The sequence below is a fragment of the Acomys russatus genome, chromosome 7 (assembly GCF_903995435.1).
Source record: "Acomys russatus chromosome 7, mAcoRus1.1, whole genome shotgun sequence".
NCBI lineage: Eukaryota > Metazoa > Chordata > Mammalia > Rodentia > Muridae > Acomys > Acomys russatus.
In genome coordinates this window covers 59,163,958-59,191,240 of record NC_067143.1, presented here as the reverse complement: position 1 = coordinate 59,191,240, position 27,283 = coordinate 59,163,958, and the positions used below count along the sequence as shown (strand labels likewise).

At 42.5% G+C, this 27,283-nt stretch overlaps 1 protein-coding gene across 1 annotated transcript in view; it reads left to right on the top strand.

Annotated features, from left to right (window-relative positions):
• The window catches only part of Dennd2b (DENN domain containing 2B), a 196,961-nt gene that overhangs the window by 2,853 nt on the left and 166,825 nt on the right, over positions 1–27,283 (top strand). The window lies entirely within an intron of this gene.

The window sequence follows — 27,283 nt, the reverse complement described above, 5'->3', positions numbered from 1 at the left end:
AGCTTCCAAAATGAGAAAATGACAGAGACAGTTTGCTGCCTGAACAGTCACCCAAAACTCTCCATAACATTGGAGCATCATCTACCGCCTCCTGGCCCAATATATCTGACAGACATATTTGTGAGGCAGGAACTATTGAGGACTTGATTACGCTGGCTTGGCAGAGTTTGGCTGTTGACTCTGCCTGCATCCAAGCTTGCTGATTTTTAGGCATAATTCTGTCTGTGGCAGAAATGAGGACATTTTGCCCAGTGTCTGGTTTGCCACATTTTAAGCCATCTCCATAAGGAGGTTCATTGATGCTCATCATCTTCTTTGAGGTAGGCTGGGTGTTGCTAGGCGTTAACCTGTCTCATTGTTGGTGAATCTTTTAAAATAATAAAAACAACTTTAAATACCATATTCTGTAGGTCTCTGAGGTTTTTGAAGACCTTATCTATTTTACCTTATCTATCTATAGAATCATATCTATCTGTTAAACCTAGGATTATATTCTTGTGATTAAAAATAGACTAGTAATTGACATAACCATGATTTGATCAACTAACAATGAACTTGTGTTACTTAATTATCCTAAGCAGCCTGCAGTAGCACTTTCAAAGCATTGGAAGTAAACCTTGTATTATAATTGAGTTGTATGGGTGCAATACAATACTTCATATTAGAGTAGAAATATATATAATGTGTATGAAGAATAATCTTTTATTTATTTATTTTATTTTTTGGCTTTTTGGAGCCAGGGTCTCTCTCTGTTAGCCTTGGCTGTCCTGAACTCACTTTGTAGACCAGGCTGCCTTTGAACTCACAGTGATCCGCCTGCCTCTGCCTCCCAAGTGCTGGAATCAAAGGCGTGCGCCATCACACTTGGCTTAGGAAGAAAAACCTTAAATTTGAATTCTATGCCAGTGTATCAATATTAAACTTATTTTGCATCAATATACAAAGTTCTATACCAGTGAATTAAAAATAACCTTGTGAGTAACAATTAAGGTATAAAGTTGAGGAGTAGATTTAATAATCTACTTTTTGCCCTATTATCCCTATATATTTCTATATTCCCCCTTCTTTCTTTTCAACCCCTAAGAAAGGAAGATAAAGGAAAAGAGAGACATCACTGAGTCCAACCTTATTTATTCTCTGAATAAGACCAGTAGTAACTTAGAACCAACTCCCAATGAAAATAAACATCTATAGCTCAAGAAAGCAACCAAAACCCTACCCAACCCCCCTTAAGGGAAATATGGTGTTGTTCTCTTACGGTTTCTTCTGGCTGATTTGGGATGAATAATACTTCTGTAGGGGCCCAAATAAAATTGGGGAAAATGGTTAAACAAGCTAGCATTTGTGGTCCAGTTTCTCCTTTGTCCATTCTTTTTTTTTTGTTTGTTTGTTTGTTTTGGTTTTTCGAGACAGGGTTTCTCTGTGTAGCCTTGGCCATCCTGGACTCACTTTGTAGACCAGGCTGGCCTCAAACTCAGAGCGATCTGCCTGCCTCTGCCTTCTGAGTGCTGGGATTAAAGGTGTGCGCCACCACGCCCGGCCCTTTGTCCATTCTTAATATGGTTTTTATGTAGTTTTAAAAAAATTATTGATTAATGAGTTCAAATTCTTACCCCCGCCCCCTCCCCCAGACAGGGTTTCTCTGTGTAACCTTGGCTATCCTGGATTTGCCTTGTAGACCAGAGATGGCACAGAGATCCACCTGCCCCTGCCTCCCGAGGGCTAGGATTTCAGGTGTGTGCCACCATGCCTGGCTAAAAGTTCAAATTCTAAGCATAGGAACCTTTATTGGATGTATGGTTTATAAAAATTTCTCACAGTCTATTCTGTTTTTCATTTTCTTTTTTTCTTTTTTCAGTGTTGGGGATTAAAATGCCCAGGGCCATTTGCGTACTAGTCAAGTGCTATGTCCCTAGCCCTTCCTTTCCTTTGTTTGTGTGAGGGGGTGGGGCATTGTAGAGTGTGGTCCTCTGAGCAAAACAGCCACCTCCTTCATCATGCCTTGCTAGCAAGTGTCCATGCATCATGTCTGTAGACTGTTGACATTTCCGCACAGAAGGTAGGGGTGAGGAAGGTCGTTGTGCCTTTACCTGAGTCTCCAGCCATGCCTCCCAGCAATTTGTGTGCAATTATGCTCTAATTGCTCAGGGGCCCAGGTCTCAGGGGGAGGCTACAGTTTGCAGGCTGGGAAAGACAAAGGGAAGGGCCTCTGTCTATGTGACTCAGAGGAAGCCAACGCCCAGACCTTCTGTGTGGCAGCTTGTGGATCAGGATGCTGTCCATAGTCCCTTACCTTTCACTCTGTAAGCCTAACAGACTCATTGGTTTCCCGTAGTGAACGTCAATAGAATCATATTTTGGCTTGTTGGGACCTTATGAAGAGGTCCTTCCCATGGAAGGAATTATCACAACTCACTCACTCACTCACTCACTCTCACTCTGTGTGTGTGTATGTGTGTGTGTGTGTGTGTGTGTGTGTGTGTGTGTGTGTGCGCGCGCGTGTGTGCGCGTGTATGTTTTATGTGTGGGCTGATACTAGATGTCCTCCTCAGTTGAGTTCCATCTTAATTTTTGTTTTTGTTTTTCAAGACAGGGTTTCTCTGTGTAGCCTTGGCTGTCCTGGACTCATTTTGTAGACCAGGCTGGCCTCGAACTCACAGCTATCTGCCTGCTCTGCCTCCCCGAGTGCTGGGATTAAAGGCGTGCGCCACCATGCCCGGCTCCATCTTAACTTTTTGAGCCAGCATCTCTCCGTGAACCTGGAGCTCACCAATTTGTCTAGAATAGCCAGCTAGCAAGCCCTAGAAATCCTCTCGTCCCTGCCTCCCCTGCACCAGATAATGAGCTTACATTACCATGCCCAGCTTTTATGTGGATGCTGGGCTTCTGGGGTGGTCCTAACTCAGGTCCTTATGTTTTGCAAACATATGAATATATGTTTTTTCTTTTTTCCTTTTTAACCTATTAAACTTCTCCTCATCTCCCTTTAAATTTTTTCTTTTAAAAAAAGATTTATTTTATATGTATTTGAGAGTTTGCCTGCATGTGCATTGTGTGTGTGCTGGTGACCACAGAGGCCAGAAGCGGACATAATATCATCTGGAATTGGAGTTACAGATGGTTGTGACGTACCATATGGGTGCTGGGAACTGAACCCCAGTCCTCTGCAGGAACAGCAAGTCCTCTTAACTGCTGAGCTATCTCCAGCCTCACTTTTAATATATTAAAAAAAATTTTTTTTTCTTTTGAGATTTATTTTACGTGTATTGATCTTTTGCCTGATTGTATGCATGTGCATCAAAGGCACGCAATGCCCAGGGAGGCCAGTAGAAGACATTATGGATGTTCTGCCTGCTTCTATGTTTGTATACCATGTGCTTGTAGTACCCATGGGAGCCTGAAGAGGGCATCAGATCCCCTGCGACTGGCGTTACTGACAGCTGTGAGCCTCCATGTGGGTTCTGGGAATAGAATCTGGGACTTCAGAAAAGCAGCAAGTGCCCTTAACCACTGAAGCATTGCTCCACACCTTCCTCTTTCATTTTATAATTGATGTCTTTTTGAAGAACAAAGTCTTAAATTATGATGAACTCCATCTTAGTATTTTCTTCTATGGGTTGTGCTTTTGGTATCATACGTAATTTTTGCCTAATTCAACATTTTTCTTTTGTCTTATGAAATTTTTATATTTTAGTTTAGTTTGTGCATATGCTATATGAGGTATAAACTCATCTCTTTAGATGCTGTTTGTCTAAAAGATAATTATCCTTTTTTCATTAGATGGCATTTGTACTTTTGTCAAAAGTCAGTTGACTATAAGTATATAGGAGTTAATTTTTAGTCTTTTCATTTTGTTCCATCGATCTATATGTGTATATGTACATACGTATGTATGTATGTACGTATGTATGTATGTATGTACGTATGTACGCATGTATGTATGTACGTATGCATGTATGTACGTATGTATGTATGTACGCATGTACGTATGCACGTATGTATGTACGTATGTACGTATGTATGTACGTATGTATGTATGTACGTACGTACGTATGTATGTATGTACGTATGCATGTATGTACGTATGTATGTATGTACGTATGTACGTATGTATGTACGTACGTATGTATGTACGTATGTATGTATGTATGTACGTATGTATGTATGTACGTATGCATGTACGTATGCACGTATGTATGTACGTATGTATGTATGTACGTATGTATGTATGTACGTATGTATGTATGTACGTACGTACGTATGTATGTATGTACGTATGTATGTATGTACGTATGTATGTATGTACGTATGTACGTATGTATGTATGTATGTATGTACGTATGTATGTATGTACGTATGTATGTACGTATGCACGTATGTATGTACGTATGTATGTATGTACGTATGTATGTATGTATGTACGTATGTATGTATGTATGTACGTATGTATGTATGTATGTATGCATGTACGTACGTACGTATGTATGTACGTACGTATGTATGTACGTATGCACGTATGTATGTACGTATGTATGTACGTACGTATGTATGTATGTACGTATGTACGTATGTATGTACGTATGTATGTATGCATGTACGTACGTACGTATGTATGTACGTATGTACGCATGTACGTATGTATGTACGTATGTATGTATGTATGTATGCATGTACGTACGTACGTATGTATGTATGTATGTATGTACGTATGTATGTATGTATGTACGTATGTATGTACGTACGTATGTATGTATGTATGTACGTATGTATGTATGTACGTATGTATGTATGTACGTACGTATGCATGTATGTACGTATGCACGTATGTATTCTCTTGCTTATCGTAGGTTTATGGTAAGTCTAGAAATTGAGAAGTGGAAGTACAGAACGTAGTGTACAACACAGTATATATGTTCTGTGCTTTCAGAGCTGTTTTGATGTTCTAGGTCATTTATATTTAAAAAAATATGTTAAGTTCTTCATAAAGACTTTTGAGATTCTGATAGGGATTGAGTTCCATTTTTAGGCCAGTTTGGGGAAAACTGCAGTTTTAACAGTATAGGAGGATTAGAGAGAAATCCTAGTGATTAAAAAGGTTTGCTGGCCTTCCAGTGGACCTGAGTTTGCTTCCCAGCACCCACACTGAGCAGCTTACTACTGTCTTCTCTGGGCCTCCACAGTTACCTGTACATCTCTCTCTCTCTCTCTCTCTCTCTCTCTCTCTCTCTCTCTCTCACACACACACACACACACACACACACACACACACACACACACACACAGTATTGGGGACTGGAGAGATGGCTCACAGGTTAAGAGCACTGTCTGTTTTTCCAAAGGTCCTGAGTTCAATTCCCAGCAATCAAATGGTAGCTCACAACCATCTATAATGAGATCTGGTGCCCTCTTCTGGCATGCAGGCACACATTCAGGCAGAGTATTGTATAAATAATAAATAAATAAATGTTTTTAAAAAAGGGAAACATATTGGACTTTTGAATTCATGAACATAGGATAGCGACACATTTATTTCAGTTCTCTTTAGTTTCTTTTATCAGTGTTGTAGAGTGATTATTGATTGTGTCTTTCTTTTCCTGTTGCTGTGATAAAATACTTAGAAATGGGTTACTGTGGCTCACAGTTCCGAGGTACTGGGAAGTCGTGACAACAGGCGTTTGAAGCAGCTGTTTATGTTGCATCCCAAATCAGGAAACAGAGAACAATGATTGAGAACATTGGTGATGCCATTTTGTCTCAGTCCACCAATGAGTTCCTTACAAGACAGTGATGGTTCTGCATTCAAAAATTTGCACCAGGTTGTATTAGATGTCATGCTCCCATGCCCTTTTTTGGAAAATGTTCTTTCTGTAGACAACCAGGGTGTGGCCAGCTAACCTCAAGCTTACTTCTGTCCTGTCCCCTATAAAGCTCACTTCTGTCACCCTCCCTGGGGCTACACTCTCTTCCCCGTCTGTGTGCAGCCTGGAGGATTTAATAAAAGCCTGCTCAGTCCTTTAGCATGTCCAGGTGTACTCTCTTGCAGTGATTGCTGGTGTTCAGCTCGCTTTCTCTTTTTTTATGGGGAGTGTGACCCAAGCCCAAGGAATGGTGCCACCTATCTTTAAAATGGACTTCCTGCCTTAGTTAACCTAATCAAGACATTTCATCACAGGTGTACCCAGAGGCTTGCCTCCTGGGTAATATACATCCTGACATGTTGACAGTCAGTATTTTTTTGTTTGTTTGTTTTTGTTTTTGTTTTTCAAGACAGGGTTTCTCTGTGTAGCCTTGGCCATCCTGGACTCACTTTGTAGACCAGGCTGGCCTCGAACTTACAGCGATCCACCTGCCTCTGCCTCCTGAGTGCTGGATTAAAGGCGTGCGCCACCACGCCTGGCTCGACAGTCAGTATTACCTCTCAGGATATTTCTTTCTTCTCTTCCTTCCAACCTCCCTTCCTGTCTTCCTCCTACTTCCTTCCCCCAACTCCTTTCTTGTTTATTTGATCTTTTTTTTTTTTTTTTTTTTTTTTTGGAGACAGGATTTTATATATTTCAGCCTATTTTTAATCTTTGTTCGTATGTATGCATTTTAGCCAAAGTCTTTTTATGTAGCCCTTGGCTGGCCTGGACTTCATAATATAGCCCTGGCTGGTCTGAAACGCAGAGATTTGCCTACCTCTGCCACCCAAGTGCTGGGAAGAAAGGCGTGCACCACCTCACCCAGCTAGTTTCAATCAGAAAATGACTCTGAATTCAGGATTCTCTTCTCTCCATTTCCCAAGTACTGGGATTATAGCTGTGTACAACCAGGCCCAGTTACGTCCCGTATTTCTTTTTTGTTGTTGTTGTTTTTTTGAGACAGGTTTCTCTGTGTAGCCTTGGCTGTCCTGGACTCACTTTGTAGACCAGGCTGGCCTTGAACTCAGCGATCTGCCTGCCTCTGCCTCCTGAGTGCTGGGATTAAAGGTGTGTGCCACCATGCCCGGGAGGTCCTACATTTTTTGTAACAAATGTATTAAATATTTCATGCTATCATGAACATAATAGTTTTCTCTTTCATTTTTGGGTTACTTATTGCTAGTGTATAGGACTTCTGTGACATTAATGAATTTACTAATAAATCCTAGTGGGCGCTTTTTGTGGATTCTTTGGTATTTTCTACTGATAAGGTCAGATCATCTGTACATGAAGAAAATCTGACCTGAGGGCTTGGTGCGATTTAGTAGTCTGTGGCAAGAGGATTAGGAACTCAAGGCCAATTTGGACTATGTAGCTAGGTCCAACCTCAAAAAACAGACAACCAACCAATCTTAACTTTTTTTTTTTTTTTTTTTTTTAAAGAGTGAGCCTGTTTATGTAACCCTAGTTATCCTGGAAGTCTTAAGTAGACCACACTAGTCTCCTGCTGGTATTAAAGGTGTGTGCCACCATGCCTGCCTCAGTCATATTATTATAGTCAGGATTTCTGCCTCTTAATTCAGGCCATCAGTACTGTGCTAAATAGAAATGACAGGGGAACCATGGTTCTTGGTTTGAATCTTTTATTATTAACTATGTGATATTTGGACTTTTTGCAGTGCTGGAGATAGTAAACACAGGGCCAGTGTAGTCAGGGGCTCTCCCACCATACTGCATCCCCAGGCCTGTTTGAACCAACGTCTCTTTATATAGGTCAGGCTGATCTTGAACTTGCTGTGTAGATTAGTTTCTAACTTAGAATCTTGCCTTTGCTTCCCAGGTTCTGGGTTTACAGGGTTGCATCACCTGTTTGGTGTTTAGAGCTTGGTAGATTGAGGAAAATTCCCCTCTTGCTGTTTTAAGTAAAGAAAATCCCAATCATTCGATTTTACCAATAAAGACTCAGGAGCCAGACGTTTGGGTGAAACTTGATAGCTCAGAGAGGCAGAGAAAGCACCTGTTGACCTCCCTACATCTCACGTTCTGAAGGAAAAGCCAAAAAAGCCAAGGTGGCACACGCCTTTAATCCCAGCATTTGGCAGATCTCTGTGAGTTCCAGGCCAGCCTGGTGTACAGAGAGTGTTCTAGGCTAGCTAGGGCTACATAGAGAAACCTTGTCTCAAAACCAAAAAAAAAAAGTCAAAGCCAAAAGCCCAAGCCCAAAACCTTGCTAGTTCACTGGACAGCCCAGGAGAAAAGGGCCAAAAGCTAAAAACCAAAGAGCCCTTGCTTGTCTGCACTGTCTTAAATTCCCTTCTCACAAAGTCCCTCCTACTTACTTAATCTGTTTATATTTTTCTTCCTTTTTGAGTCAATTTTCTTTTCTTTTCTTTTTTTTTTTGGTTTTTCAAGACAGGGTCTCTCTGTGTTAGCTTTGGCTGTCCTGGACTCGCTTTGTAGACCAGGCTGCAATTTTCATACTCTCTTTCTAAGAGTTTGTCTATTTCATTTAAGTTGTCTAATTTATTGATAAAAATTTATAATACCATATTGGTTTTATTTATTGATTGATTGCTTGATTGTTTTTTGAGACAGAGCTTCTCTATGTAGCCTCGGCTTTCCTGGACTTGCTTTGTAGACCAGGCAGACCTCGAACTCACAGCAGTCCGCCTGCCTCTGCCTCCCAAGTGCTGGGATTAAAAGTGTGTGCCACCACCACCCAGCATAGCATCACATTGTAATCTTTTTCATTTCTTTTCTTTTCTTTTTTAAAAAAGATTTATTTATTTAAGTATACAGTGTTTTTCACCTTCATGAATGCCTGCCCACCAGAAGAGGGTGCCAGACCTCACTGTAGATGGTTGTGAACCACCATGTGGTTGCTGAGAATTGAACTCAGGACCTTTGGAAGAGCGGACAGCGCTCTTAACCACTGAGCCATCTCTCCAGCCCCACTTTTTTATTTCTTTAAGCTCTATATGGGGGCTGGCTGTTGTGTCTGTCTCTGTCTGTTTTGAGAAAGGTCTCTATGTAGCCCTGGCTGTGCTAGAACTTATGTATACTGGCCTCAAACTCACAGAGATCCACCTGCCATTTGCCTCTGGGTTAAAAGGGTGTACCACCATACCCACTTTTCTCTCTTCCTCCCTTCTCCACAACACCCCTCCACCTCCCCCCAGTTTCTCTGTATAGCCATGGCTATCTTCGAACTTGTTCTACAGGCCAGGCTAGGTCTGAACCCAAGAGATCCACCTGCTTCTATCTTCCAAGTGCTGGGATTAAAGGTGTATACCACTAAGTACAACTCCCCCCCCCCCCCACGTCTCTCTCTCTCTCTCTCTCTCCCTCTCTCCCTATTTTTAGGTACATTGGTGTTTTGCCTACATGTAAGACTGTGTGAAGGTACCAGATACTCTGGAACTAGAGTTATAGATAGATGTGAGCTGCCATGTGGATGCTGGGAATTGAACCGAGGTCCTCAGTAGGGTCTGGGGGCACATGCCTGTAATCCCAGCATTCTGGGAAGGAGAGGCAGACAGATCTCTGTGAGTCCGAGGCCAGCCTGGTCTTCAAAATGAGTCCAGGACAGCCAAGGCTACACAGAGAAACGCACACGCACACACACTCAGGATGGGATCAACACACACACACATATAAATACACACACACGTACACATTTTTAATGTCTATTCAAGTCTTCTGCCTGTTTTGATTTGTGTGGTATTGATTTTTAGATCTAGATATTCTAGATATGAATTTCTTATCAGCAAAATGATGTGTGGTTTCACTTTTACTTTGTTTTATTATTTGATATGTGAAATTTAAGCTTCTCATTAAGTCTAGTTTTTCTGTCTTTCCTTCTGTTCCTGTGCTTTGGTTACACTAAAAAAAAAAAAAAAAAAAAATCATTGCCAAATTCAGTGTTTTAATTCTTTTGTCTTGTTTTCTTCTAGTAGTTATTGTTTTAGGCCTTATACTTATATCCTTGATTCATATTGAAATAGTTTTTTTGTATATGGAATTAGATAAGAGTCCAGCTTCATTCTTGGAACAACAATGGATAGTTGCCTGAATTATATAAGCCATTTTCCATTACTGTTATAAAACACCTGAGATAATCAGTTTTTAAAGATGAAAGGTGTATTTTTAACTTAGTTCAGTATATAAGTTAGCTACCTTGCTCTGTGACAGGGAATATGTGAGGAGCACCATTCTTTCCTTTACGAGTGGGTTATGAAAGGAAACCAAAGCTCTCACAATCTCCTGTGGCCCTTGTGCCCAGGAAAGTCTCTGTCCTGGCCCATCTTCTCCTGATAGACAAGCTGGCAAGTCAGCTGTCGTCACACACAGACCTCTGAGGGACAGGCCTGATCCTAACTGGCTTGTGGAGGTTTGCACTTTCTGCAGGTTCCCTGTGCTTACACTTTTGTGCTTAGAAGATGCAATCAGTGACAGAGCACATATCCCCATGATTGTAGGAAAGGCCCCTTCTTTGTCTAAACTGCCTGTGTAAAGAGCATAGCCACAGCTGCCTGCCAGGGGTGGGGGGAACGGGTAGCTTCTGCCATGCTAAGAGCTCAGTTTGGGATTTACTGCCCAAGACTTATTTTCAGTAAACCCTAGAGTTCCAAAACAGTTATATCTGACAGTTTCTGCTTATACAATGATTGGCTAAGTAGAAGAAGTGTTCCTGTTCTTTCCTAATCTTCCATCATACCAAAATCCTCCTCTTCCCTCTAGTATCTGAGGCAGAGATGCTCTGTACTTGAAGTATTATTGCCTGGTGGAACGTGAGCTTGGAATGTGGAGAAGGAGCCCGAAGAAGACATAGGCTCAGATTGTTTTCTGAGGTGCCTGGTGTAGGCTGAGACACAACAGGTACAGAAGCCGGGAGGTGGTGGCACACGCCTTTAATCCCAGCACTCGGGAGGCAGAGGCAGGCAGATCGCTGTGAGTTCGAGGCCAGCCTGGTCTACAAAGCGAATCCAGGACAGCCAAGGCTACACAGAGAGACCCTATCTCGAAAAACCAAACAAACAAACAACAGGTTCAGAAATGGATTCCTTGCATGTGAATTTGTTTCTTGGGCTCTGGAAGTTTTGTTCCTTGTTGCTACTGGGCAAGATTGGACATGAAATTTGTTGGGATAGAGGACACTCGAATGTAAGAAAGGAGAAAGTGACCGCAGGTGGATGGGATTGGAGCTGGATAGTACAGGTGTCCTGTAGAGGAGGGAGATAGAAAAAGGCCAGATGGACTTTCTGGAGGACAGCAGATTTCTTTGGTTGGTAGTAGCCCTTCTCAGTCAACCCATACACTCTCATCATCTTTATGCAGTTAAAGAAAGCAGAAGTCGGCTGGAGAGATGGCTCAATGATTAAGAGCACTGGCTGCTCTTCCAAAGGTCCTGAGTTCAATTCCCAGCAACCACATGGTGGCTCACAACCACCTACAATGAGATCTGATGCCCTCTTCTGGCATGCAGGTGTACATGCAGGCAGAACACTGTGTATGTAATAAAAATAAATAAATCTAAAAAGAAAGAAAGAAAGTAGAAGTAAGGTGCCATAGAGGAGCTCTTTAGTAAAGGTATAATTGCTGGGTATGGTTTCTGATATTCCATAGTGGCAGGTGGAAATGACCAGAAAAGATTTTGGGGTGATTTTCTCTAGACCTGATCATATGAATAACTTTATCTGAGGCTACAACTGGCCTACGTGTTGTCCAAACCCTTAGAAGATGAGATGATAGGAAAAACTGAGATAATGGATAACAAGATATTTTGAAAGTTTCTATGGTTATGTAAAAAGTGCAAGAAAGAATTACGCTTCTGTAGCACTAAGGTGTTAAGAACTAGGCGTGGTGGTATGTATCTGTCCCTAGTATTCAAGAGGTAAAGGCAGGAGGCTCATGAGTAGAGACTGTTGAAGGATATATGGAGGGGAGGAAGGGAAAAGAAAGAAAAATACATAAATGCTAAATGTAAGGCTCCGTTTGGGAGAGTGCTTGCCTAGCATGTAGGAAGACCTGGGTTTGATTGCCAGCACCTTACTCAGTGTGGTGGCACATGCTACACCTGCTTGCAATGCCAGCATTCAGTAAGTGAAAGCAGAAAGATCAATTCAAGGTCATCCATGGCTATACAGGGAGTTCAAAGCCAGCCTGGGCCAGTGACAGTGCCGCTTTTCCCCATAAAAGAAGAGAATAAATTTATTTTAAAAAATCACTTTAAGCCAGGCGTGGTGGCGCACGCCTTTAATCCCAGCACTCGGGAGGCAGAGGCAGGTGGATCGCTGTGAGTCCGAGGCCAGCCTGGTCTACAAAGTGAGTCCAGGACAGTCAAGGCTACACAGAGAAACCCTGTCTTGAAAAACAGCAACAACAACAAAAATCATTTGTTGTGTTGGGTGATGGTGTCGGCAGTGCACATCTTTCATTCTAGCACTTGGAAAACAGAAGCAATCAGATCTCTGAGAACAAGGTCAGCCTGGTCTACAAAATGAGTTCCAGAATATCCAGGGCTACACAGAGAAACTGTCTCCAAAAAAAAAAAAAAAAAAAAAAAAAAAGTGGCTGTGGTAGCACACGCCTATAATCCCAGCAGAGGCAGGCAGATGTCTATGAATTCGAGGCTAGCCTGGTCTACAAAGCGAGTCCAGGATAGCCAAGGCTAACACAGAGAGACCTTGTCAGACCTTGTCTCGAAAAACAAAACAAAACAAAACAAAAAGCCAAAAACAAAGATCATTATATACTCAAGTTTATGTGTGTTTCGCCTACATACATGCATGTGTGCCACATCCATGCCTCTTGCCTTTGGAGGCCAGAAGAGGGTGTCAGATCCTTTGGGACTAGAGTTCCAGACAGTTGTGAATCTGTCATGTGAGTGCTGGGAGTTGAATCTTCCTTCTCTTGAACAGCCAGTGCTCTTAACCACCGAATAAGTCTCCAGTGTAAGAAAAATGAATTAATTTTTCTTTCTTTCTTCTGTCCTTCAGCATCTGGCTGGTGGCCTCGGTTCTGGATGAGAACAGACCGTAGGTCAAAAAGGTCCGGTTTCTCTCAGGAACAGCTAGAGTACCTTAGGGTAAGGCCCGTGCCCTAGGCTGGGCTCCTGATAGGTCTCACTGGCAGAGGTGGAAATGATTTTTCCATCAGGTGTTCCATCAGTTTAGCTCTTTTAGAATGAGATTGCTGGCATCAGACAGCAGTAAAGACTCGGGAGCTACACAAGCTCATGATAATACCAAAGTGTGCTAAGCATGGCAGAGGAAGTGGGCAGAGGCCCCGGAAGGCAGATGCAATGAGACGAAGGCCTGATGGGTGCTTCGCTGGCGATCAGCACCTATCTGCCATCAATGCCTTGGCCAGCAGTTAAGCCCTGGCTGTTGAGTGGAAGTTCTTCCCCGGAATAAATGGAGTCTCAGATGGTCATGGTGGAGGAATGGAGCAAGCATGAAGGAGCACGCCAGCCAGCCTTTATTTATAAGCTTCGTGCAGTGGAGCGGGATTTGTGAGTGAACGTGTCTGATTTGATGGGGCTAGGGGTACCAAGATACTTAATCTATATGCAGGGGTACAGTATCTGATTTACATGTAGTAGCTCGGGGTCCTATCACAAGAAGGAAAACCCAGCATTTAATTATCCTATAACTGGGGGAAGAGCTTCTAGGTACATTGAAAGGTCATTGACTGAAGGCTGGGGTCTCCTTAGCATAGGGTGGGGTAACCTCCAGGTGCTTGATGAGCAGGTTTCTTTATCAGGAAAGGGTTGGGCCTATAATCTTACCTGAGGGCTCCTTACAAGATCTGTGGTTCCCTAGATCAGAAAGAGAAAATCCCACTGAGAAAGGGAGTCCAGACAGCTCAGAGGCTAGCTGGGAACAACTTCAGTCTTACCAGCAGGGTTCCACATTTTTCCTTCCTTCTTTTTTTTTTTTTTTTTTAAGACAGGTGTTGTGGTTTATGCTTGTAATCTCTGCACTTGAGAAACTGAGGCAGGAGGATAACTGTGAGTTCAAACTCAGTTTGGGCTACGTAGTAAATTCCAGGCCAGACTGGGTTCCAGAATAAGATCTTATCAAAAATAAAAGTATTGAGAGCTGCTTCTTAACTGGGCTGTGGTAGCAGACACCTTTAATCCCAGCACTTGGGAGGCATGTGTAGGGGGATCTCTGTGAGTTGTAGGCCAGCCTGGTCTACAAAGAGAGTCCAGGATAGCCAGGGCTCTGTTACACAGAGAAACCCTGTCTCAGAAAAAACAAAACAAAACAAAGCAAAACAAAACAAAAAACAAACAAACTAAAAAAAAAGAAAAACCAAGAGCTGCTTCTAAAATATAAATTTCTCATAAACTGTAATGGAAATTACTGGAAAGACAAGATTTAATTTACTATGACGTTTCCATACGACACGTTGAGCAGTGAGAGTCATGTAAGTTAGAAGCACAGCCCATGTAGCTGCCACATGCCCCCCAGGTGCCGTCATATGAACACTCTCAGTGCCTTTTTCTGTCCACCCTCTGCCAGATACTGATTAAATCCAGTGTGTTTGTTTTGTGAGAAGCCAGAAAGAATATTTTCACCCCAAAAGATGATAGTGTGTTTATCTCCATCTTCTGAAGGCATTTCCTGCCGGGCAGTTGACACAGAGCTGTGGCACAGCTCCAGGAAACTGTTTCCTTCTATTTACCCTTTCTAGACCCAGCTTCCCTAGGAACTGGGATGAGGGGTTTCCTTGAACTTCTTCATAAGCACCTCTGCACTGGCCTGTGTCAGCAGTGGGGAGCTGGTCTGTGAGGGAAGGGGGGGTCTGCTTAATAACGAGCTAGGTGAAAGTGAGTTAATTCAATAAAATGTACTCGGAATAGTCTATAATATTTTCAGATGAGACTCAGGAAGTGCAATTTAGGGACTGGTGAGCTGCCACCAAACTCGATGATCCAAGTTTAACCCTCAGGTGACACTTGGTGGGAAAGAACTAACTACAAATGGAAACTGTGCCACTTATTCATGAGTGCATGTGCACACTTAATGTAATTTAAAAATCTTAGCAAGGTGTGGTGGCGTAGGCCTGTAATCCCACCACTCAAGGAGGCAGAGGCAGAGGCAGGTGGATCTCAGGTGAGTTTAAGGCCAGCCTAGTCTACATAGCAAGTTCCAGGCCAAACACAAAAACAAAAACAAAGGATCCCAGCTCCCTCATGTCAACTCATAACTAGTGGTAATCCCAGTTCTAGGGGATCTGCTGCCCTCTTACGGCCTCTGTGGGCACAGCATGCACAGGGTGCACAGACACACGCACCGGCAAAACACTCATACACATAAAGTCAAAATAAATACATCTTAAAACACACACACACACACACACACACACAAACAAAAACAACTTAGAGCAGTGAACTTGAGATACAGAAAGACACAACCACTTAATGTTTGTTAGTTGTGAGCAGGTTTCCATCTTCTTTACATACTATTGTTTAGGTAAACTCAACATTACTTAAATCGTTTATCCTGCTGGCTGTTCTAAACAAGAGTCTACAATTGGGTGAGCACCAGAACTGCAGGCAGCAGTAGGGGTGGGGGTGGGGCAGGTGCGGGGGTTGGGGTGTGGGTGAGGGTAGGGCTGGGGTGAGGGTAGGGGTGGGGTGAGGGTAGGGGTGGGGTGGGGCTGAGGGTAGGGGTGGGGTGGGGGTGAGGGTAGGGGTGGGGCGGGGGTTGGGGAGGACACAAAGTGAACAGCATGGGAACAGTGGCTCGAGACAGAATTCCTGGTGTGGCTGGGGTCAAAGGTCTGAGGCCATACACATGCTTCAGACTTGGAGTGTATCTGAGGCCCAAACTCAGGACAAAGCCATCGACTAGAAAGGCCAGAGCCTCTGAATGGCCAGAATCCATGCAGACTGCAGGTTTGCAGGGGAAAGTAGGGGGATGTAACACAAATACCGGTGGGAAGAAAATGGGAAGAATATATAAAAGGCCACAGTTCAGAGCCTCAGATTTAATTTCTATACCAGAATCTGGCCCTGGGGCGAGGCAGCACCCTCTGCTACGTGCAAATGGACAGTGGATTAACTGAGCCAATTTGGAAGAACAAAAATAGTTGGGATTTGTGCTGCTGCATTTGCACAGATTTGACTTCATTAATGAGAAAATAAAGGTTTAAAACTAGCCTAGGTCCTAAAGTAACTTGGGTTCTAAAAGGTGACTCAGCAGGTGAAATACTTGGCTGCCAAGCCTGGTGACCTGAGTTTAATCTCTAGGACCCATATGTGGACCCAGGCTGTCTGACCTTCTACACACATACACACATACACACAGACGGACAGACAGACAGACAGACAGACAGACAGACACACACACACACACACACACACACACACACACACACACACAGAGAGAGAGAGAGATTTTTTTTTTCTCAAGACATATTTAAAAAAAAAATACAACTCACCTGGGCGTGGTGTTGCACGCCTGTAATCTCATCACTCTGAGGCAGAAACACTTAGATCACTGTGATTTAGGGCCGGCCTGATCTACAAAGCCAGTCCAGGACAGCCAAGCCTACACAGAGAAACCCTGCCTCAAAAAGAACAAACAAAAACAAAACAAAACAAAAAAAAATAAGCAAAAAAAAAAATATATATATAGCTCCCTGCTGGCATGCTGGCTAGTGGGTAAGAGTGCATGCTTGCACAAGGACAAGGGCGGGAGTTTGAATCCCCAGTATTCATGTTAGGGGGGAAAAAAAAAAGCCTGATGTGGTGGGTTAACACCCTTAGAGCTGTGGAGAATGGAGACAAGAGAACTGTTGGGGCTTGCTCACCAGTAACCTTGATATAGGTTCAGCAAGAGACCCTGCCTGAAGGAAAAAGGCAGAGCTGATAGAGCAGGCCACACAACAGTTCTCTTTAGTTCTGCGCAGGGACCTTCACATCTCTCTCTCTTTCAGCCCTCCCCAAAGACAACAACTACACCAAAAATCAGTACCTTGGGTTTTTGTTGTTGTTATTGTTTAATTGTTTTAACATAACATCTCACTATGTAGCTTTGGTTGGCCTGAAATCCAGTATATAGACCAGGCTGGCTTCGAACTCATAGATACTTACTTGCCTGTGCCTGCTGAGTGCTAGGATTAAGGCATGCCCAGCCAAGCCCTTAGTTCCTTGGAATAACACAGGTCTCTTACATCTTTCTCCTTGTGAGGTTTCAGGATTAGGGGAAGTCAAATCCTTTGCATTCATACTCTGAAGCTGCAGGCTTCTAAGATAGAGAACTTTCTGCTTTGAGAGAAGCAGAAATCAGCATGCTTTGCTGAGTGAGGTCTCCAGAGTTCTGCCGAGGATTTAGCAAATCCTGGGTTCCCCCTGGTTCCATCACTTACTTTGGTTTTGTGGTTGGCTGCCTTGGTCTTTCATGACTTTACTTTTGCCTTGAAATCCTGTTGACTTCTGGACCGCTTAGCACTGCAGCCATGAGGACTGACTCAACCCAACCCTACATCTTTAATATACCTTGATTTCTGGGACTTCTAGCTGTGTAGAGAAGTGGAAACTAAGAAATCAAAGAAGCAGGATGCCGCCACCAGATAACTGAGCTTGGTCCTTTCTGTCAGTCAACAAACTAGTATTAGCATCCTCTCAGGCGCTGGATTCACGCCTCCCGATGAGTTCTGTCAAGGAAGGGCTCTTTTTAAAAAGGATGGAAGCTGGGTGCGGTGGCGCACGCCTTTAATCCCAGCACTTGGGAGGCAGAGGCAGGTGGATTTCTGTGAGTTCGAGGCCAGCCTGGTCTACAGAGTGAGTCTAAGACAGCCAAGGCTACACAGAGAAACCCTGTCTCGGAAAAAAAAGGGGTGGGGTGGGGTGGGATTGAAGCTGGGCATGGTGGTGCGTGCTTTAATCCCAGCACTCGGGAGGCAGAGCACTGAGTATGAGGCCAGCCAGGGCTACATAGTGAGCCTTGTCTACAAAAAAAAAAAGTGTATGTGTGTGTCTGTGCAGGGACTGGGAGTGCAGCTCAGTTGGTAGAGTACTTGCCAAGCATATATGAAGCCCTGAATTCAGTTCCCTAGTACTGCGTATAATCGTATACACCTATAATCCCAGCACTTAGGAGGTGGAGGCAGGAGAATTGTAAATTCAAGGTCAATTTTTTAATATATATAATGAGGTCAGACTAGGCTACATGAGACCCTTTGTCAGAAAGAAAGAAAGAAAGAGGGAAAAGTTGAACATTAAATTAGATTCACAAATGATAAAAAATAATGAAATCGGAGAAGAAGAGAGTGAAAGAAGAACTGACTGAGGCCGAGAGCCCTACCACAGCTTTCAGATGCAACTACAGCTCTGTAAACCTACAGAAATGTCCTAGATGTAACCTAAGATACAAGGGAGTTACCGGCCCATCTAAGGCTTCTGGAAACGGACTGTACACAGGACAGATGGGTTGTAAAAATAATGCTTAAGTCAGCCACAAAGCATTAATAAAAAGTTTAGGTAAGTTTTGAAGATGATGGAATCTAATTGATAACTTCCTTATGACTTAGCCTACCGATAATCTCCCTTTTAAAAGGGTTAATTATGGTGGTGACTATGCAGAGAAAAAGCCCGTGATGAAAGTGTGGTGGAGGACTGTGCTCTTTGTTGAGCAAGTTAAAACAAGCTGGTCTGTAAGCAATTATTATCTCCATCAGACTTCCTAGCTCTAATGTTTTGGTTTCAATGGCCCAGCACGTATGCGTTTTCAAACAGTTGGATGGATTTAAGACACTCAGGAGATGTTTGTGCTTATATCTTAACATGGCATCAGTTCGGCAGGAAAAGAGGGGTGGGGAGTAAGATTTGGCATTAGGGCTTAGTTAAAAAATAAATAAATAAATAAATAAAAGAATAAAAACTCAAGTAAACAAAAAGCCTACAAGGCCTAACCCGTGCATATGAATGGTATTCTTTATTCAGCCTTACAGTGCACCTAGCAGCAAGGCTCCAGCCCAGATTCAGGGGTGTCTTTTCTTTACACCTTAATCACGTAACATCTCTGGGAAAAAAACCAAAAATGATCAGCAGTTGGCTTGGGTGTTACCCACTGCTAACATTTTTGTACAGGGGATGCTTTGTTTTAAAAAAATTCTTCTTTGCCCTTTATTGTTTCGTTTGTGATCGTAAAAAAAAAAAAAAAACAAAACAAAAAAGCAGAAAACCCAAGTGTTCTTAGGCTGGAGATGGTTCAGTGATTATGACTACACACTGCTCTTCCAAACGTCCTGAGGTCAGTTCCCAGCACCCACATGGCAGCTCACAACTGTCTGATGCTGTCTTCCGCTGTGCTGCTGTACATACAAAGTACCTATATACATAAAACACATCCATAAATAAATCTTAAAAAACAAGTCTTGCTAGGCGTGGTGGCGCGCACGCCTTTAATCCTAGCACTCTGGAGGCAGAGACAGGTGGATTGCTGTGAGTTCGAGGACAGCCTGGTCTACAAAGTGAGTCTAGGACAGCCAAGGCTACACAGAAAAATCCTGTCTCAGAAAACCAAAAACAAAAAAACAAGTCTTCTGTATTCTAAGAAAAAATTTGGGTGCCTGCTTGGAAGAGCAAATGATTTGAAAACTGAGTTAACTTTTCAAATATTGATTTGTATAAGTACAAGTGACTATGAAGAATGTTTCTTTGGATTAGATTAGAAAAACTTGATTTAATATAAAAACCTTTATGAATTAAAAAGAACCACAAGTGTATTTTGAAATGTATGTGTGTTTCTAATGGACTAGGTTTCTCGTTATATTGTATACTTAATGATGGATTACATTGTCAAATGTTTATATTATATGTTCATTTGAAAAGCCTATAAATTAGGGCTGGGTATTACTCTTCCAGAGGACCTGAATTTAGTTTCCCAGCATCCATGTCAGACGGAATTACAGTCACAATTGCCTGTAATTCCAACTCCCTGGGATCTGACACCTCTAGCCTGGAACACCTATACTTATGTGCACACTATTACACCAGAAACAAACACACACAAAGTTAAAAATAATTTTAAAAATTTTAAAAAGAAAGGATAAGGCTGTGGAGATGACTCAGAGGTTAAGAGCACTGGCTGCTCTTCCAGAGGTCCTGAGTTCAACTCCAGCCACCACATGGTGGCTCACAACCATCTATAATGAGATATGATGGTTTCTTCTGCCGTGCAAGTGTACGTGCAGGCGTAATAAATAAATAAAATCTTAAAAAAAAAAGAAATGATAATAATTTGACAGCTATAGCTCTATAGCGAATGAAAGGCAGTTGGTAGGTAGGTATTGAAGGCAGAGTTGATACTAACAGAAAGGTGAGTAGCCCATGTTTTCAAGAGGCTCCCAGTGTCTGTCTGCTCAGTCCATAGATTGGGCCACAGTGAACAGGACTGATGAGCAAGCATCATAAGCTATGACCTGTCTCAGAGAGTGACTCATCCACTCTGTCTAGGACAGGAAGAAATCAAAGAAGGCTTCACTAAAGAGATGACAGTTGTTTTGAACTTACCAAGATGCTAACTTTTCTATATTTTCTGGTAACAAGTTGTTATGAGACTGGAGCATAGAATGCTGGAAGCCAGAACTGAAATGCAAAGTTCCCAGAATCTGAGATGTCTAGGTACAGATGCCTCACAAGTTGGATGGTCAGGTCTAGAAAATACAGGAGAGAAGTTAGAACTCTAGAGAGAATAGTTTGACAAGATCAGTATATTTAACTGAAGCTTTGTAAACAAATAAAACGCCTGTATTCAGGAAAGAGCCAGGAGGGAAATCTACTTGAAAACTACACAGAAAAGGAGGCAGTAGTGAAAGACACTGAAGATTGGTCATAGAGATGGGAAAAGGAGTTGATAGAGAGGCTGGGAACATAGCAGTCAAATAAAGGGCTTAGGCGGCTATGGGAGAAATGAACAAGCAGAGCACTTGGAAAATAAAAACTAGAATAATTGAAGCTGGGCATTGTGGTGCAAGCCTGTAAGTCTACTGCTTTGGAGGGAGAGGGGAAAAGGTCAGATGTGCAAGGTAACCTGGCTCCCTACAGACTTTGAGACCAGCCTGTGATGAGAGAGAGAGAGAGAGAGAGAGAGAGAGAGAGAGAGAGAGAGAGAGAGAGAGAGAGAGAGAGAGAGAAGGGGGTAGGGGAAGGGGGAGCTGGAGACTTAGAGTGACAGCTTCCTAGGCACCTGCAGCTTGGACTTCTTGGACATTTCTCTTTCAGCTGTCCAAGCCTTCTATAGTTGAAAATGGATTGATGAATATCAAAGAGCCAGGGCCTTACTAACAGCCAGGCTGGCCTCTAACTCAGAGATTGCCTGCTCTGCCTTCCAAGTCCTGGCACTAACGGCCTGCCCCACCATGTGCAGCTGCCATTTTTGTTTCTTTTTTTTTTTTTTTTTTTTTTTTAAGATTTATTTATTTATTATTATGTATACAGTGCTCTGCTTGCATGTACTCCTGCAAGCCAGAAGAGGGCGCCATATCACATTACAGATGGTTATGAGCCACCATGTGGTTGCCCCCTCCATTTTTGTTTCTAATTGATTCTTTACATTATACCTAGAGTTGTTTTCCCAAAGGGCACATCATGTCGCTGTTTCCAAGACTACCATGTCCTCTACAATGAAATTTAAATTCCTTAGTATTAACTTATGGTCTTTACCAGATATGACCTTTTATTATTCAGGCAGTAATCAATAAATACTAGTAATCCAAACCTAACAGCATATAAAATGATTATAAACCATTATAAAGCAGTATTTGTTCCAGGAATGCAAGGGTGATCCAATATAAAAAAATCAGTAAATGTAATACTTCATATCAATAGAAGAAGGGATTGAAAACCATATGATTATCCCAAAGGGTTAAAAATGAAAATTAACATTCATTCATGTTAAAAAACAAACAAACAAACAAAAAACGAAAACAACAAAACGCATGCGCATGCACACACTAAGTTTAAGAGAAGAGCTCCAGCATAGTAAGAGCTATATGTGACAGATTTCTGACCTACATCATATTGAATGCAGAAAAGCTGAAAGTCTCCTGTAGCTAGGTGAAGACTATACAGCCTTAAGTGTGGGATACTGTAGCTATGATGAAACAACATGGCCAAAGCACCTTGGGGAGGAAAGGGTCTCGGAGGAAATCAGGACAGGAACTCAAACAGAGCAGGATCCTGGAGACAGGAGCTGAAGCATAGGCCATGGAGGGTGCTGCTTACGGGCTGGCTTCCCATGGCCTGCTCGGCCTGATTGTTATGGGACCTAGGACCACAGACCCAGGGACAGCACCACCCGCAATGGACTGGGTGCTTCCCATCAATTGCTAATTAAAAAAAAAAAAAAAAAAAGCCCTGCAGGCTTGCCTGCAGCCCAGTGTTATGGATGTATTTCCTATTTATTTATTTATTATTTATACAATATTCTGTGTGCAGTTCAGAAGAGGGCATGGGATCTCATTATAGAAGGTTGTGAGCCACCATGTGGTTGCTGGGAATTGAACTCAGGACCTTTGGAAGAATAGACAGTGCTCTTAACCTCTGAGCCATCTCTCCAGCCCTGGATGTACTTTTTAAATTAAGGTTCCCTCCTCTCAGATGACTTTATCTTGTGTCAAGTTGACAAAACTATCCAGTACACAGCCAGATCCCAGAGGCAGGCACATCTGTGAGTTCTGGATCAGCCTGGTCGGCAGAGCAAGTTCCAGGATAGCCAGGGCTACACAGAAAAATTCTGTCTCGGAAAAAAAAAAAAGCCAAAACCAATCACCAACAAAAACCATCCAGCACACTTACTCTTTGGGCCTGTTTTGTTACCTCCTATGCATCCACCACACCTGGCCTCTCAGCCCACCTCTTCTCATAGCTGGCCCAATCAGTTATCTCAATGTTTTCCTTAAGTGCTATCGTTGTTATTATTAGCCTGGTATTTAGAATAAAATACAAAATATTGTAACAAAAATATATGGATATAGGTCTAAGTTAGCCTTTTCATGACTCGTTATTGGGAGAGAACTTTGGTTTTCTGGATTACATCTTTGGTATATTGTGAAAGGGGAGGGGGGGTAAAAGGCATGCATGGAATTCAAGCCGTGGAAACCGATTCTGCTGTGGAAAGGGAGCTAGGGTTTTTATATTCTCTCTCTCTCTCTCTCTCCTCTCTCTCTCTGTGTGCGCGAGTGCTCTATAGTTTTTCTAGTCTCCTTATTAATTGTAGTAACCAGGATTAACCAATTATTTTTTCTTATGAAATCCTTGTAGAGCTAAGTAAAATCTTACCTTTACTCAGTAGAAAAATTTTAGATTATAAGAGAAAAATGTGTGCTCTTTGTGCATATTCACATACCAAAAATTTCCTACAGATTTCTATTCTCTGTTGGTCAACACACTAACATTATTTGGAAGAATTGTCTGAGACAGAAATAAAAATCAGGAAGTTATTAACGAGCAGATGGAATGTTTTTACAACCACATCTGCATGCTGACCAACACTGCTGCAGTTTTGTTGTCTGGAATTATTCAGAGAAACACCAATAAGTAAATACATTCTCTTAATCAGTGTTCTATTGCTATGAAGAAATGCCGCGACCATGGCAACTCTTATAAAGGAAACCATTTCATCATTATCATTGTGGGGACATGATGGCAGGCACACAGCACAATGCTGGGGAAGTAGCCGAGAGCCATACCCTCATCTGTAGGTGGAGAGCGGGCCTGCTGTGGGCTCTTAGCTAAACCCTCATCTGTAGGTGGAGAGCGGGCCTGCTGTGGGCTTTCGAAACTTCAGAAACCACTCCCAGTGACACACTTCTTTCAACAAGGCCACACCTCCTAATTCTTCTAAAATAATGTCACAACCTGCTGACTTAGCATTCATTTATATGAGCCAATGGGGGCCATTCTTGTTCAAACCAGTACATGCAGGAAGCAATTCTGCTCATCCTACGAATGGCAGTACCCTCTAGCTTTGCTCTAAAATAGTTACTCTTTTTTGAGATTGAACATCTTTGAGAATCTCTTGAAAGCTGTGGAACGTTCCCCCTTTAATGAATCCAGTGCATAGCAACAATTCTGCCTTTCCCATGGAGCGTCTCTGGACGAGTACATAATCTGCAGTGATTTCCCAAAGAGGAATTGACCGACAAGGAGAGAACAGATGGCTCAGTGAGTGAAATTCTCGTCGTCCAAGTCTGGTCTGAGTTCAAACCCCAAGGACCTACATGAAGCCGGATGCTCTAGCATGCACCTGTTGTCCAAGTGCTCCTGTGAGGAGTCTGGAGCAGACGCAGGAGAATCCTTGAAGGCCAGCTAGCCTGACATACGCAACAGCAGTAGCAATGAATAACAAAGAGACCGTGCCACAAACAAAGTGGAAAAAGCGGACCACATTTGAGTTTGTCCCCAGATTGTCACAAAAGCATTGTGGCACATGTACCCATGAACACAAATGAACATGTGCATGCATACAAGATTAGAGGAAACTTAGTTTTTGCTGTGTATTATTTTACTTTATTTTTTGGTTTGATTTTTTTTTTATTTTATTTTTTGGTTTTCTGAGACAGGGTTTCTCTGTGTAACAGCTCTGGCTGTCCTGTAACTCATTCTGTAGACCAGGCTGGCCTCGAACTCACAGAGATCCTCCTGCCTCTGCCTCCCAAGTGCTGAGATTAAAGGCGTGTGCCACCACACCCAGCGAGTCTTTTATTTATTTTTTAACATTTTGGTTTTTTTTTTCAATTTTTATTTATTTTTAGATTTTTATTTTATTTTGTTTGCACATGTGCTTGCCCACATATGTGCTTGGTGCCCGCAGAGGTCAGAACAGAGAGCTGAACCCTCAGGAACCGAAGTTTTGCATGGTTGTGAACCACTACTGAGGTGCTAGGAATTGAACATGGATCCTCGGCAAGAGCGACTAGTGTTCTTAGCTGCTGAGCCATCTCTGCAGCCCCCTACCCCAGAGTCTGAGAGCTCATGTGAAAGCCTTAAGGGTAAACATGGGTTGTTTATTTATTTGTGTCTTTATTTGAGACAGGGTCTCATGTAGAGCTCAGGCCAGCCTTGAACTCACTATCTAGCTAAGGATGAACATGAACTTCCGATCTTTCTGCCTCCACTTTCCACATGCTAGGATTACAGGTGTGTATACCACCATACCCAATTTTTATGCACCAATGGCAATCAAACCTAGGGCTTCTGTATTCTAGGCAAGCCTTCTACCAACTGTTTTTTGTTTTTGAGACAGGGCTTCCCTACCTATCTCAGGCTGGCTTTCAACTTGAAGCAATCCTCCTGCCTTAGCTTTCTAAGTGCTGAAGTTACAGGTATGCCTTATCACATGCAGCCGCTTTAGAAATGCATTTCTAGGCTGGGAAGTGGTGGCTTACAGCTTTAATCCTACACTTGGGGAGGCAGAGGCAGGTGGATCTTTGTTAGGAACTCTGTGAGTTCGAGGACAACCAGGACCAAACAGAGAAACCATGTCAAAAAATCAAACCAACCAACCAACCAACCAAATCAACAAACAACAAAAAATCCAAAACAACAACAAAATAAGGAAGGAAGGAAGAAAGGAAAGAAAAGAAATGAATTTCTACTCAAATCTGGGTGAATGGAAGGCAGATTGAATTAACTAGCACTTCTGAAGGTTATAGAATCATGGAGTTAATATTTTTTGTTTGTTTTTCTTTTCCTTCCTCTTTCTTTCTTTCTTTCTTTCTTTCTTTCTTTCTTTCTTTCTTTCTTTCTTTCTTTCTTTCTTTCTTCTTTCTTTCTTCAAGGTCTCACAGTGTAGCCCTGGCTGGCCCAGAACTTTCAGTGTACACTAGGCTAGCCTCAAACTGAGAGAGAGTCCCCTGCCTCTACCTTCTTAGTGCTGGGATTAAAGTTATTCACCATTACACCCAGCGTTTTGTTTTGTTTTTTTGAGACAGGGTTTCTCTGTGTAGCCTTAGTTGTCCTGGACTCCCTTTGTAGACCAGGCTGGCCTCTGTCTCCCGAGTGCTGGGATTAAAGGTGTGTGCCACGCCGCCTGGCCTTATATCCAGCTTTTTATTTATTTATTTGATGATTAATATTTTTAAAAACTATTTCCAGATGATATCAAATAACACTCAAGTTAGGCAGTTTAACTAAAGCACAATATTCTTAATTAATAGAAAAGGAATTTGGAGGTGAAGACAGCAGGATGGAGAGTTTAAGGTCATTCTTTAGTTGTATAGCAGATTGGAGCTGGCCTAGGCTATATGAGACCCTGTCTCCAAACCAACCAACCAAATACCACCACCCCAAAACCCAAAATATCCCCGGACCTCAAACAAACAAACAAACAAACAAACAAAACCAGAACAATTAAGTAGAAAGAGAAAGGATGTTTTGGAAACATCTGTCCTAGGAATCTGAGCTATCTAGGCTAATCGGGGCTACTGTTTTCCTGCTTCAGAGCAACACGGCTGTTTAGTCCAGGAAGCACAGCCCCACAGGCAGGCTGATGGGCTAGGGGGAAACAACTGCTTCGCGAGTGCTAGAGCTACAGACCCAAAAGTCTGTCTCTGAAAGAAAAAACAAAAACATTATGTCAAAGTGAAATTAATGAACCAAAAACCCAAACTACTCACCCTGCTTTAAGTGCAGGACTTAAAACAGCAAAAGGCAGCAAAAGCCCATCTTTGTGATGTCAGATTCTGTTTTGTATGTGGTAAAATAGTTGAATTTTAAGTCTCTCAGAGTTAAAATATACAGACATCTGTATGGAACATGACCATGTAATCAGGCTGCATTGTACTTTTCTACACAAAGACAGCCAAAGCTGCTACATCTGAAAATTAGGAAACTTTCATTTGCCTGACAGAAGACAGTACAGAGGAAGTGGCTTGGAGGCAGAGGAGAAGCAGGGGAGAGGATGAAAGGACTGCATTCATGCTATCCAAATTAGAGTCAGGATGTTTATGCTCAAATCTTGTCTTGGCTCTTGTTGAGGGCGCTGAACAACGGGGACATGGGAAAGTGTATCTCTGAAGTCCCTAATTTAGGCACTAAGCAGTCTAAATGCCTTCCACAAATGCTTCCTATTTTCAGCAGTCTGTGTTTCAGAACATACATTGTGATTAAAGTGCATAGCTGGTTAGTGCCTTCTCGTTTTTGCTGCTGGCACTTCCCTATAGCTATTATTTTATTCTGTTGTTTATAAGTGACCTGCCTCTACGGGACTTCAACCTACTGGGAAGTGTTTTTATTTATATTTCTAACTATGTCACTCCTCCTCCTCCTTCTCCTCTTCCTCTTTCCCCTACCATCCTCCCCCCAGCTCCCCATCTTTATGCCGTCTCCCTCTGTTGCCCAGGTATGTCTCAAACTCTTGACT